Raw genomic sequence first — 14891 nt, 5'->3', positions numbered from 1 at the left:
TTTTTTTGTGAAGACTGGTTTCTTCTGTTTTTTGTACTTTAATATACCGAAAACATTTTTTACTATGTTTTTTGCCTTTAATGCTATCTTTTTTTCGTAATCTCTCTTGGCCTTCTTTATCTGTGCCTTACATTTGCTTTGACACTCCTTATGCTGCTTCTTGTTATTTTCAGACGGTTCCTTCTTCCATTTTCTGAAGGCATTTCTTTTAGCCCTAATAGCTTCCTTCATATATGAGAGAAATTATTTAACTGTTCAGAGTATGATAAATGTTTCTGAAGAAAGGCCGAGCTGAAACAGTACAAAAGGAGTCAAATGGGATAGAAACTATTTAAAAGTTCAGAATGTGATAAATGTTTCAAAAGCAAGACCAAAACGCAAATGACATATAATCAATCATACAAGAGAGAAACATTTTAAATGTTCTTGCATGCCATTAATACTTTAAAAGCAACATTAAGCTGAAATGACATGAAATGACTCATACAATAAACTAGTTAAATGTTCTAAATGTGATGAAAGTTTCAGTAGTGAAGCCCAGCTACATTCTCTGAAAATGTCCATTTGCAAATGCATAAAGTGGCCCTTTTACTACAGTGCAGCAAGCCTACTGCAGGCTTCCCGCATGAAAATTTGGAATTACCACAGGGCTGTAAGGTGTGTTATGCCACTGATCTTCAGGTCTTATATCACTACTGAGATGTTTTTCCCCCACTTCCATAGATAAAGTGCATTGATTTGGATGTGTATGTATTATGATTTGTAAACTCAAAGTAGGGTAATAATTAAGGTATTCTTCACTCCAGTTTCTGTGTATTTGTTCCTAGTTTTTTTGTGGGTGCATTTCATCATCTTGTGTAATTGTCACATGGGCCATAAACCATTTAAATGTTCTAAATATGATAATTCTTCAAAAAGAAAAGCTGCATTTTAATGACATGAAATGACTCCCACAGCATTTGGAGGCAGCAACAGAAAAGGTTTCTGTTTTGGGTGTGTGATCTCTTTCCTATCATTTTTATGGAGTTCCTTGCCTAATTTTATTGATTTTACCTGAACTGTAAACTGCTTTGAATTTCTTGGCAACTAGAAGCTGTATATAAAACCAATAAATGATCATAGCTGAGGTGTGTCAGGATTCCTGGAAGTCAAAATTATTGCTGGACCTGGGACCACCCTAGACAACGATTGCTGACAAGGTGGAGATGGAGAAAGGCGCCCCAGCAACATAAGATAGCATGTTAAATTAGGGACAGGGACAGAAGTCAACCGAAGAGGAAGAAGAATTGCAGGAGAAGGACTCAGAGTTTGAGATATTGGCAATTGAGTTGTTGGCTTATATTGATATAGAAAAATTTTCTGGACCCAAGTTCATCTAAAACCTAGAGTAAGAAGTTTGAATTAAAGAAAAAAAACTGTTTACTAAGCCACACACTAGCAGCTTTGAATGGACTGTGTCTGTATTGCCGCATGACATCTCCACTGCATATGTGCAATGATATCACTCGTAATGTATGACACACTCCCAGACCGACCCCAGGCACAGGTATTGCCATGGCCTTTCCTGCTGCAGCCCTCCATCAAAACAAGATGTTGTGGCTCACAAACAAGACCTAATGCCCCAAACTGCCAGTACACCATGGAGACTTCAGACATCCCTCCCCCCCCCCCCCCCCCCCCCCCCCCCCGAAGTGAAAAAAAAGAAATTTAACCTCTGGTTACAGTAGCTTTCTAATTGTTACCTAGGAAAGTTTTCTTGTCCATCAGATCTCTACAGGTAGAGGGAGGAAAGCATAAAAACCACACAGCCTTAGTTTAAGGTCAGACCAAGAGCTACAGCCTTACTAGTGTTATTCCCATCCTCTTCACTAACTTCTAAACTTCACCACTTCCTCAGTACTTAAAGCTTCTCCCATGTGTCTGAACTGTGTTTATTTAATCCCCCAAAATCAGGAGCCTTGGGTGAGGAATCAGACCTGCTGGGAGAACCTCATTTCCTTCTCCCCATTCAGATACATTCAAGCCAGCTCTGATACCCAAGATATCAATAACCAGATTTAAAGTTTGACATCCAGCATCACATTAAGATAAGGTCTTCTCGCACTCAGTAAGAAATTAAACCCAGATCCCTCTCAGAAAGCTCTGAGTCTCAATAAACCAGAATCACACTACACAAAGCTAATCAGATACCAGCCATTCATTAACCGCCAACCAGAAGGTTATGAAGCAGCCCAAGAACAGTCAAAGGGATGTGAGGGGCTGACTTCTGGAACCCCTACTCTCTTTCATTAAATGCATAGGCGAACGGTGATGGCTCAACTGTTTGGGAGGCTAAAGTGGGTGGTGCTGGAGCTGCGGCTGGACCCAGTTTATCATTGTCTGCCAACCTGCAGAAAGAAGGATCAGCAAAATAGTTGCAGATAATACATTCATAATGACTGCGGTTGTGACCTGCCATGCCTTGACCCACGTATGGCAGGCAGTGGAAAATCCAAGCCTCACTCTCCACCTCCAGTCAGTCCTTCTGTGGTGATGGGCAGCTTGAGTTGCAGTGTCCAGCATGTGGATGCCCTGGCTCAGCCTTTTGCATAGAAAAAGTCAAGGAGTGGGAAATAGACCTAGCAGTCCAGAGATAAACGAGGAAACTTTGGATGTTTATTCACAGAAGACTCGACAGAGTACTGTTTTTCAGCAAGAGGCCTGCCTTAGGAGTCTCTGCAAGTGGTCTTTCATATAACAATCTCCAAAACGTGAAACTAGGAAATTAGAATAGAAAGACCATTGGGATATTAGATCCAGCCTAATCTGCCCTGTCTCCTGTTCCAGCCTCACTTGCCTTGACTCTTGTCTGTGCCTTGTTTGCCTGACTCTTTGCCCAGTTCTGTATCAGGCCCAGGCGACTCGCCTGCCACTGCCGGTCCGGCAGCATCCCAAGGGCTCACCCTCCCTGAGTCCATGACATTTTATTAAATTAGATATAAAATATGTATCAAACACCAATTAAACTGTGCAAACTTCATTAGGAGGCACATTCTCCACAGTGGTTCTGTTTAGAAAACTGAAGTTGCATAGATTGCTGTCATTTCTGTTTCCCAATTCTCCCACTAGTCTGAGGTTCAAAAATGTGTCACATCTCCTGAAACATTATGATCACAGCAAATAAACTTGTATAAAGTTATTACAATTTTAAGCTTCTTAATATCATGTTTTCTTCATTAACTAGCCATTGAGCCCGTTAAAACAGGCTGGTGGGTCGCCCCCCCCCCCCGAGTTCGCCGCCCCCGCCGCCCCTCCACCTGGCCCGTCTCTTCGCTATTCAACTTACATCTCCGCAGCAGGCAGAGATCAGCTGAGCTCCCGTCAGCCTTCCTTCTCTGCCTGTGTCCCGCCCTCGTGTGACGTAACGTCAGCAAGGGCGGGACACAGGCAGGGAAGGAAGGCCAACAGCAGCTCAGCTGATCTGCCTGCTGCGGAGATGTAAGTTGAATAGCGAAGAGACGGCCAGGTGGAGGGGTGGCGGCAGCAGCGGCGACTCCGGGGGGGGGGGGGTACCAGTGGCGGCGACCTCGGGGGGGGGCGGGACAGACAGGGAAGTCTCTACTGCGCATTTGCGACTGAGTACGGTCACTCGCCGTTTATATGTTTGATTTTTTTTATCAACATGAAGAAACAAGTGACTGATGATGCGCATATAAAACATTACTATGGATATATGTTCTCATTTTAAAACAATTGAAATGTCTATATCTCTTCATATATAAGTGTATTTTTACTTAAAGGATTAGTACAATGTTTATTTACCATGTACGTAACCACAAATTGACACAAGTTGTGATACTCCGGTTTGAAAGGCCTGCCAACAAATGGGGTTAATATCTTAAAATAGTAATAAACTTAGGTATAAGCATTATTAGCACCAATGTAGCTTTTGGAAGATATATACATATAATGTAAGTCATACACGTAACTTTCAATTACATGTCTGACTGTCATATACGTAACTAATGTTTTCTCAGCACAAAATGCAGTTAATAATACATCAAATTGCCAGTTTATTTGAATATATTTGGATATCTCAATTAGCCTCCAGAAAACAACCTGCATTTAAATGTTTTTGCTTCATTGCACTTTCCACAGATGGTGCCACAATGCAAATGAGACATGATACCAGCTTAAAGTAGCTGTCTCTGAACATTTCATTGCCTCAGTAACCACATAACCGTTCTGGTACTTGAACATAAGTCTTGTGTTTGGGGTGGGGGGAATATTTAAGCTGCAAAAATGCACCTCACTGTCTGCAGGCTGTTTGCTGTTGGCAACTAAGAAAGGCGCTGACCAATGCAGAGAAGGTCCGATGCTTTAGAGCAAGACAGAAGGAGCTGAAGCCCAATTAGGAGAAGAAAGAGAATGAAAGAATAAGCCACATAAAGTGTAAACAGGGTGCAGAAAGAAGTGAAAAAGAAAAGGAATGTTTTGAGAAGTGGCAAAACTTCAGAAGTGGAAGTCACCAGCTGCTAAAGCTCCAGAAATTTACAGTCAGCTGATAAATTTCAGATGCCATCCCCCTCTGCTGTACAAACACCACCTCCATACAAAAGCCCTCAATCTCTTGGTAAGGTTGCTTGGGAAACTGTGCCTACTCTGCCATCCTTATATAAAGAAAGAAAATTCTAGTCATGGCGGAACTAGCAAGGAGAGTGGGGCTCAAGATTCATGACCAGTTGGAGCAAAACTGAGCGTGATTTGGAAATGGAGGTAGTACAAACAGTTGAGCAGTTTTACTTGTGCCGGGATATCATGTATTCACCACCCAAGAAGAGAGATGAAGTAACTGGAAAATGTTAAGACTAAAATGTGCAAACATTTCCTTGTAATGTACTTGAGAGAAGCATATGAAGTATTTGAAATGTGCCATCCAGATATCACAATAAGCTTTTCTAAGTTTGCCAAGATGCATCCTGCAAGTGTTGACATACTGAGAAATTCACCTGTTGATCAGTGGAAATGCCGTATTTGTGAAAATATAAAGTTGAAGTTAAAGGCTTTGAAAATTGAGTATGGCAGCCCGCTCTAGTGAAACATCTTGTACAGCAGTGAAACCAACGATCATGTGTCCACGTCATGCAAAGATGGACAAAAAGTGGTAATTGCTGTCACAGTGGATTTAAGTAGCAATGTTCATTACAAGACATGGAAGAAAGTTCTTTCAGCAGCAGAAGATAAGCCAGACACCCTGAAGATAATTAAGGAGGTCTGTGCTGGTGATCTGCTTGACGGAAGGGCATTTTCGATATATCTGCATCTGTTTGGTAGAAGTTTACATTTTAGATGCACAAATTGATTATTCTCTTTTGAACATGTTTCAAGGACAAGTGGTTTTATAAGATCTCTTTGTTTAAGCATAGCTAAATGGGCTATAACCCATAATGTAGTCCACTTCAGCCCCCCCCCCCCCCCCCCCCCCGGAGTGATGCTACCAATTGTGTTCAGTTCAAAAAGGAAGTACATTTCTGTTTTTATTTCCTCAATGTTGCAGTACTTGCCATGTTTCAATTTTGGTGTTCATATTTCCATTTTTCTAATTTCTGATCCCTTGTTCTGTATTTGGTGAAGGCCTGTCTATGTTTTTTGTGTGAAGAAGTCATTTAAAGGTATTTCATATTTGGCAGCACTGGTGGGTGAGGAGATTGGGGGAGGAGGACCCCCTCAGTTTCTGCCTAAAACCGGCCCTGCGGACAGTGAACTAAATAACAGTTCCCTGTTTAAGATGCAAATCTGAAGAGGCTCCGTTTCAAAACTGGAGCTCTGGTCACTGTCCTCAGTTAGAGGAGAGACTGGCTTAGTAGTATCACATTCTGGTAAGGTCACAGAAATAGCACCAGTCTTCTGCTGTCTCATGACTCCTGTAACGGTAAGTGCAGGGAAGTCATGAGTTATGTTTTCCCCCTCAAAACTGTATTCCTCCCTCCTTTTAGGAACATTGGACAGGGAAACAGAATCAGTTTTCTGAGCAGAGCAATGGTCGGCTTGCTGATCAGAATCTAAAGTAGGAGACTGCACCCCCGGAAGAGAGAAATGGAAGGTAACAGTATGCCTAGACAGGAGCACAAAGTCATGTTGTGTGGAATTAAATTCAAAGCATTCAATGTTAAACCCTCTGAATTGCTTAGAGATAAATTTCCCTGTCTGTTTTCCCCAGACACTTTCCAGATCCACCTTCCCTATCTCAAAGGTCGGTAAGTCTTGCTGGACACCTAGAGGCTGGACACTCCTGTCAGCTAAGCATTGCTTATGCAGGCTTCCTAGGATCACTTGTTTTGCTGTGGCCTCTAAAAACAGTGCCTGCCCCTTGTGGTCAAAGTGTTCTATGACCTCCTATATCAATATTCGCATACATCTCCCTGAAATAATTAACATAACCAGCGATCAAAGTGACAGGAAAATAATGAACCCAAAAGGCAGTCTCTGTCATGCTGAATGCCCACTTGTTTAATACTAAAATAAGCAAATACTGTGCAATTCAGGGCCAAGAAATAGATTTGACTTTATGTCAGTAGAGATTAATTACAGCAGACAGTGAACATTATGAAGACATCAGAAGCACCATATTACTAACATGAACATAAAGGGTTAACGGTGCATTTTCTCCCACTGCTTACAGAAATTCAAAAGTGAACTATGCTAACAATGTGCTTGTCACTTGAAGGTCTGTGTCTGTACACTCTCAGCTGACTGAGCCTAAGCTGCCAGAAAGGAATGTTAATTAAAAGAATGCAGCCTGTTTTGCTTCTAGCACAGAGAAACACAGCATTAGGAGTGAACTTAGGCCCCCTTCTGCAAAGCCAGGCTAGCGGCTTCTGGGGCGGTAGTGCCGACACAGCCCGACACAGTCCCTTCACTTTGAATGGGCTGTTGGCATTGCTACGCAGCTTTGTAGCAGGGCGGCCTTAAGGTTTTAAGTTTCGGTGCTTTCAATACTACGGCGTGTCAGTATATTATTAATTTAACTGTAATTAGGCAGAGCTAGCCACAGTATAGTGCTTTATAGGCGCTATAAGAGGGGAGGATAGTCGGTGAAATGGTAGCTTATTTATAACTCTAAAAATCCCTCCCTGTAAATTATACAAACCCAAGCTATTGCTCCAGGAACTGAGAAGCAAGGAAAGAAGCAGATTATTATAAAAATAAAGGCTATTTATTTACAAGCAAAAGAAACTGATAAAAGGTGAAAACATGAGTAACTAAGAACTTGATGCAATTATAGACGAATGCAAGATAACTCAGGAAAATGATGTAAGAAACCATGAGATTGTCAGATGCACTTTTTGAAGCTGCCACCAACTCACTTATTCTTAGAGCTCCAAAAAATGCAAAAGAAATGCAGCTTTAACTACTTACTACTACTTATTATTTCTAAAGCGCTACTAGACGTACGCAGCGCTGTACACTTAAACATGAAGAGACAGTCCCTGCCCGACAGAGCTTACAATCTAATTAGGACAGACAAACAGGACAAACAAGAGATAAGGAAATATTAAAGTGAGGATAATAAAATAAGGGTTCTGAACAAGTGAATAAGGGTTAGGAGTTAAAAGCAGCATCAACAAGGTGGGCTTTTAGCTTTGATTTGAAGACGGCCAGAGATGGAGCTTGACGTACCGGCTCAGGAAGTCTATTCCAGGCATAAGGTGCAGCAAGATAAAAGGAATGGAGTCTGGAGTTAGCAGTGGAGGAGAAGGGTGCAGATAAGAGAGATTTACCCAGTGAACGGAGTTCCCAGGGAGGAATGTAGGGAGAGATGAGAGTGGAGAGGTACTGAGGAGCTGCAGAGTGAATGCACTTATAGGTCAATAAGAGGAGTTTGAACTGTATGCGGAAGTGGATAAGAAGCCAGTGAAGTGACTTGAGGAGAGGGCTAATATGAGCATAATGACACTGGTGGAATATTAGTCGTGCAGCAGAATTTTGAACAGATAGAAGAGGAGAGAGATGGATAAGTTGGAGACCTATGAGAAGCAAGTTGCAATAGTCTAAGTGAGAGGTGATAAGAGTGTGGATGAGGGTTCTGGTGGTGTGCTCAGAAAGGAAAGGACGAATTTTGCTGATATTATAGAGAAAGAAACGACAGGTTTTAGCAGTCTGTTGAATATGTGCAGAGAAGGAGATGGAGGAGTCGAAGATGACCCCAAGGTTACGAGCTGATGAGACAGGAAGGATGAGAGTGTTATCCACAGAAATAGAGAATGAGGGAGGAGGAGAGGTTGATTTAGGGGGAAAGATGAGAAGCTCAGTCTTGGTCATGTTTAGTTTCAGATGGCGCAGAGACATCCAGGCAGGAATGTCAGATTATTATAAAAATAAATAAGGCTACTTCATAAGCAGAAGCAGATATAGTTGGCAATATATTAAATAGGTTGTCTTGGCAATTTACAAGGTTCATTACTCATTTTTCTAACAAAACCTTGAATCTACTAATGCACCATAAAAACTCTTGAAGGATCAGCAAAACCAAATAGTTTCGATACAAAACTAATACTTACTATGGAAGCCTTCAGAGCAGCCTTGAAAATTTTTTAATCTGATGCTCTGAAAATAAATTGTACCACTCAAGGACTTTCAATTGGTCTCCAAGGACCTATATCCTTGGATCCAACCACATCCACAAAATGCCTCCATCTTGCTGCAGACATCTTTCACATGTTTCTGGATAAAGGGTTCTTCAACAACTTGGCAATTGTGCTGGAATCACATCCCAAATGTCAGGTGGAATAACAGCTGAATACTCTTCTTCACCAGGGGCCAATGCACAAAAACACACCCACTGAAACTGAGATAAAGACTCTGCTATACAATTATCAACACCAGGCACATGTTTAGCAGATAATGTTACATTTAGTTTCAAGCAACGTAAAACTAACAGTCTGATACATTCCACTAACAATGCAGAATGCGTAGTTTGCTTGTTGATACACTCAACCACTGTCTCATTGTCAGAATGCAAAAGAATGTGTTTATTCTACATTTCAGTACCCCAAATACATACAGGCATAAATACTGGAAATAACTCAAAGAAACAAATGTTACTACACCAACCTTTCTCACACCAAACTACAGGCCAACTACCAGCACATCAAGCTCCTTTAAAGTACATAGCAAAGCCAACTCTACTAGACGCATCAGTAAATAGTTCTCAATCAAAGTTAGAAACTACTGGAAATTGTCAAATACAAACACCATTAAAGTCTTTTAAAAATGCTTTCCAAATCTCAAAGCTTTCTTCACCCAACTATTCAAACGAATAAAATGATGTTTGCTTTTTAACACCCTTTGATGACAACCCCAATCTTCTAGTAAATATCCCTCCCTTTGGAATAACACAACACGCAAAGTTAAGATGACCTAATAAACTTTGCAGCCAGTTTAAAGTAATCTATCTCACAGAGGAAAATGTCTCCACTAAATCCTTTAATTTTTAAAATTTCACATCAGGCAATAGAAACAAGCTTGATACCCAAAAAAGTCAATTTTGTTCAAGGTTCTTCAGGTTTTTCAACTGCAAATATTTTGGTCAAGTGTTCAAATGTATCAACCATATCTTGACACAAGGAAGAATCGGCCAGACCCACAAACAAAAATTCATCCAAGTAATGAATGATCAAATTAATTTGCAATGCTTGTACCACTACCCAATGAAAGAAGGAAGCAAATGCTTCAAAATATCCACATAATATTTTCCAAGAAAACAAAAACCTAGTAAATAAAAATATTCTGAGTGAATAGGCAACGGTCTAAAGGCAGATTCAGTGTCACCTTTTGCCAGTAAACAACCCTCACCACAAGCTCGTAAAGGGGCAATGGCTGAGTCAACATGCTTCTAAAAACTATTTATTTATTTATTTTGCTACATTTGTATCCCACATTTTCCCACCTCATTGCAAGCTCAATGTGACTTACAATATGCCATGTAGGCAATCACTAATACAGAATGATTATAGCATTTAAGGTACAGACAGTATAATACAAATTAGAGGTAACTAGTTAAACAATTCATTTCAAGAATTAGAGAATAACAGTGTGATTATGTAAACAGATAAAAAGAATTTGATGTTGAATTATAATGGAAGATAATAGATGTCAGTTCAATTGGGACGGATCTTTATGGTAAGTCTCCTTGAAAAGGTTAGTCTTTAGTCATTTCCAGAAGTCTGACAAATCATGCATAGTTTTTATGGCACTTGGTAATGTGTTCCATAGTTGCGTGCAGATGTATGAGAAGCTAGATGCATATATCGATTTATATTTGAGTCTCTTGCAATTGGGGTAATGGAGAAGCTTTTTTTGAATTTCTTGCAGGTAAGTCTATAAGGTCTGACATATATGCCGGGGCATCACCATTTTAATGGCCTGAATTAAAATGGAAACAAAAATTAGACTGGTCACCAACTTTCACTGATATAGAAGGACCAGAATTTCCATTACTAATTGCACGAGAGTTCATAAAAATTGCAGTATTCCCAAAAGGAATTCGACTCCAATTGCTAATCCCAGGTTGCCTGTCTACAGCACCTGCCGATTGACCTATACCATTCTAAACACCCCACCCCCAGTAGCGTACCAAGGGTGGGGTGGTGGGGGTGGTCCTCCCTGGGTGCACGCTGCAAGGGGGTGCAGGGAGCAGCCATGCAGATTTCTGTTTTGCCGGTTCCCTGCTCTATCTGAGGTGACTTCCTGTTCCAGGGCAGGGAACCAGTGGAGCTGACAGCCACGCGACTGCTCCCTGCACACCCAAGAGGTAAGAGCGATGCACCGGGGTGGGGGTTATGATGATGCACCTGGGGGATGATGATGATGTGCTGAGGGGGGTGTCATAAGCCAGAGGGGTGCACAGCTGTGATCCATCCCTAGAAACACACTGCTCCACCCCCCCCCCCCCCCCACACCATACTGGAGTCATTTCTGCCAACCAAATAGCCATATCTTGGTACCCCCAAGCGTCTAAATTTTTTTAGCCAAACTTTTCCTAAATTATTCATCATAATTTCCCCATGCCCAACCACTATAAGTCCTGTGGGACCCTCAAAATTAAATCTAAATACTTTAGTAAACCTGGATAAAGGTCAGGCCTTGCTTCGCCTATCACACTAGACAGAACATTAAAAGCAAGGCACCAATTTTAGCTTTTTCTTTCCCTCTTCCTTATTGTCATCCGACTTTTTCTTATCACTAACATCCTAATTTCTAGCTAATACAGAAAATATATCTATATGTTTTCTTTTTAGTATTTTCTTGTGCTTCTTTTGAGTCACTTGTCTATCTAAAGAACTAATAGGACAAAAAATCTCTCTACCCTCAGCAGACAAATTCACATTCAAATCATTTTGTTGCCTACTTATCTACACATCCTGCCTATCTCTATTACATATATGCTCTTCAGAATCACCCATATCAGAAGACAACCACATTCTGAGAACCCCCTTCAGTGACCCCAAATTTGAACGACCTTCAGTTTTTTCCTTATCCATTCTCATTACAATATTCAAAAAATTAAAAAAAATGTTTATCTTTCAAATGTTTCTTTAATTTAGCAGAACTTTTCTTTTTTATAACACTTAATTTAGAAACATCCCTCACAGCCTCAACAAGATACTGACCTGTGGCTGCAACACTGGAACCTGCAGCATCTCCCTCTAAACTCAGCAATATTTTCCTCCACTAGTAACAGGAGACCGTGACCTTCCTTGTCCAGCTTCAGTTTCCCTCAGAGAAGTTCCTGCCACACAATCATCTCCATACATAACAGCTTCTTCTCCCGCCAAAGTCCCAGTTAAATACTTGAATATTAACCATCTCTCTGACCTCATCTGTAACTTTCTTTAAATTAGTCACCTTACTTTCTAACTTCTCTTACCTATCTATATGTTCCTTATACCCTACGCTGTCTATTAAAATGTTCTATTATGTATTGTGTTGACTTTGTAAGTAGTATACTAATTTTACTGCTGTAATTGTCTGTTGCTCATGTTTGATTTATCCTTTGTGTACACTTTTTTTTTTTTTACTAACACCAGCAGCCTGCTCCAACAAACTTTCAGATCTCACCAATTGTTTCTGCTCCACAAACCTCGGTCTCTTGATAACCGGCTTGCTAGGTTTTCGCAATTGCTGAGAAGGCATCTCTTTTTCCGTGACCCTTTTAGGACTCATAACAAACACAACACTGTCTTCCAATCAAACAACAGAATGAAACAGAAACTTGCTTCAAGCCTGACCCAATATAATTGTCCTCCCACCCTCTTTTCTTACCACTACTCTTCCAAACCAATCTACCAACTATCACCAAAACCGCAAGTAATAATAATTTTAATTAAATATTTAAAAGAAAATCAAAAGAGAGCCATTCTCCTCATGCATAGCTCCATCAATCCTGCGACTCAAGCTACAACTCTGCACTCCTTCCTGCTCAAACTCAGCCCTGACCTAACCAAGCACTTTCTTCAGAGCCCAAATTATTACGTTGGCCAAATAAAGCGATTTAAAATGCATGCCATTTAAATAATATAGGGGATTGCTCTTATAAAGTTGGACAAATTTACTAGTCAAACCAATGAAAGGTTATTCCGTTCGGTGGTTCCTCTGTGTACATCCATATGATGCACAAGCTGGCGTGTTTCTATGAATGAGATTACATAAAAATGAGGAAACCCAATCAGGCTGAAAACTGTGATAGCAGGTGAGGGTGCAGTTGATAGTTTGTTTAGGGTTGCAAGGGGGGAGACAGCATCAACATTTGCCATCTCCTGTCTTATTAAACATCCTTGTTCAAATCTTAGGACCCCACACATCCTGCTTTGAGATTAACAGGCAGGAAATGCAAGCCATAGATTTGAAGCACAAAACATAGGCAGAATGGATGGAGCAGGAGCTGAGTTGGGATATGAGGCCCAAATCTCTCACCTAAAAAAGGCTCCCCCATAGCATCTCTGTAAAGTTCCCGTTTAAGGAAATGCTGGAAGCTTTATCTGAGTTATTTATGTAGAGAGGAGTCTGAATCATGGGTGCAAAGGCTGTTGAAAAGAATCAGGGAGCTGACTGAATGAAGGGGGAAGGGGAGGCAGTGCTTGAGGCAGGATGACCCAAAGAAGTAGCACTGACTTTCTTTCTATCTGGAATAGTCTGAAAGCTATAAAAGTGCCAAATGAAAAATAGTAAGAGTGTGGCGGAATTACAGTCTGTTTGCAGAGGAATTTCAGGGACATTTATTTTTCATAAAAATTATATACACATTGGATGTGAGTGATTCGGTGTCCAGTGATGTCTCTCTCAGGTGTTGCTGAGTCTGAGTCTGTTGTCCAGCTGTAAATGTCCCATAACTACCTGCTTAGAAGAGCGTCCATGCTTTTATCAAATAGGTCTATATCTGTATTGAAACCCTATAAAATGTCTTGAACCTTCTCCTTTTCCACCTCGTACCCATGGTCTGTTATTTTCTCTTTAATAGAAGAAACAGACTAAAGCCAGAAGCAGACAAACCAGATCAGTATGATTTTTGCCAGGGCTGGTCTTAGCAAGTGCGGGGCCCTATGCAGACCAATGTGATGGGGCCCTATCCTAGCCCCGCCCCCACCCTAGCTCCAGGGCCGGCCACCCTCCCTCCAACCTCCCGGGCCATCCCCTGGGCTCCCTAGCTCCAGGGCTGGGCTCCCCAGCTCCAAGGACTCCCGGTCTCCCACCCAGCTCCAAGGCCGGTCTCTCTCTCTCTCGCTCCCTCCCAGCTCCAAGGCCTCCCTCCCACCCAGCTCCAAGGCCGGCTGTTCAGTCTCTCTCTCTCTCTCTCTCCCTCCCTCCCACCCACCAGCTCCAAGACCCCCCTCCCTCCCCGCTACAAGGCCTCTCTCTCTCCCTCCCACCCACCAGCTCCAAGGTCCCCCACCCAGTTCCAAGGCCCCCCTCCCTCCCCGCTCCAAGGCCTGTCTCTCTCTCTCTCCATCCCACCCACCAGCTCCTCAAGGGCGGGACCAGAGCTGAGCGAGGGAAAGGAAGTCTCCCGAAGCGCCACCCAGCAGCTCGCATGCTTTTCACTGCTGCTGCTACCTGCCGGCCGATGCCTGTAACCCGACATCGATGAGGAGGTAACTTTTAACATTCAGAGGGCGGGGGGACTGGAGCTTGGGCGGGCGGGGCCCCCTTGAGTGTGAGGCCCTATGCGGTCGCCTCAGTCGCCTCGCCCTAAGACTGGCCCTGATTTTTGCAATTGTAATTTTGCTCTCAGTGAATCAAAATTTTAAATGTATCATTAAAGGATCCGAGAACAAAGTAATTTTAAATACAGTGATACCTCGGTTTTAGTCGATAATCCGTCCGAAAACAATCGGCGAAATCCAAAACCGATGAAAACCGAGGCAATTATTTCCATATGAATCAATGTAAATCCAATTAATTCGTTCTAGACTCTCCAAAATACATACCAAAAACACATTTTATAGCAAATAAATATAGTGTTTAATACTAAAAACAATAAGAAATTAATATAAAATGAATATAAAAGACTAATGTAAAGAATAAATGAACATTTAATATGGCATTTACTTGTCTGAAGATTCTTCTTGGCGTATGGAAGACGGCGAGGAGGGGAGAGAGAGGTGCAGATATTGTTTGGAAGGGGAATCCCCCTCCATAAGGACCTTAGGTATCAAGGCACTAACTGGGGTCACTTCCCTTCTTGGTCTTTTGGCACTAGGACCAGCTTCAGAATCAGTGGACCCATGTCGCACAAGAAAGCTGTGCAAAGAGGTCTGTTTCTGCTGCCTAAAATGGGGCAAGACATTATCATTAAACAAGTTGCAGACACGGCCTGTAACAGCTTTGTCTGGGTGATTTTTCTCCACAAATCC

This window comes from Microcaecilia unicolor, chromosome 3 (assembly GCF_901765095.1).
Source record: "Microcaecilia unicolor chromosome 3, aMicUni1.1, whole genome shotgun sequence".
NCBI classification, from domain to species: Eukaryota; Metazoa; Chordata; class Amphibia; order Gymnophiona; family Siphonopidae; genus Microcaecilia; species Microcaecilia unicolor.
The sequence above is the reverse complement of the archived record's forward strand: the minus strand, read 5'-3'. Positions refer to the sequence as shown.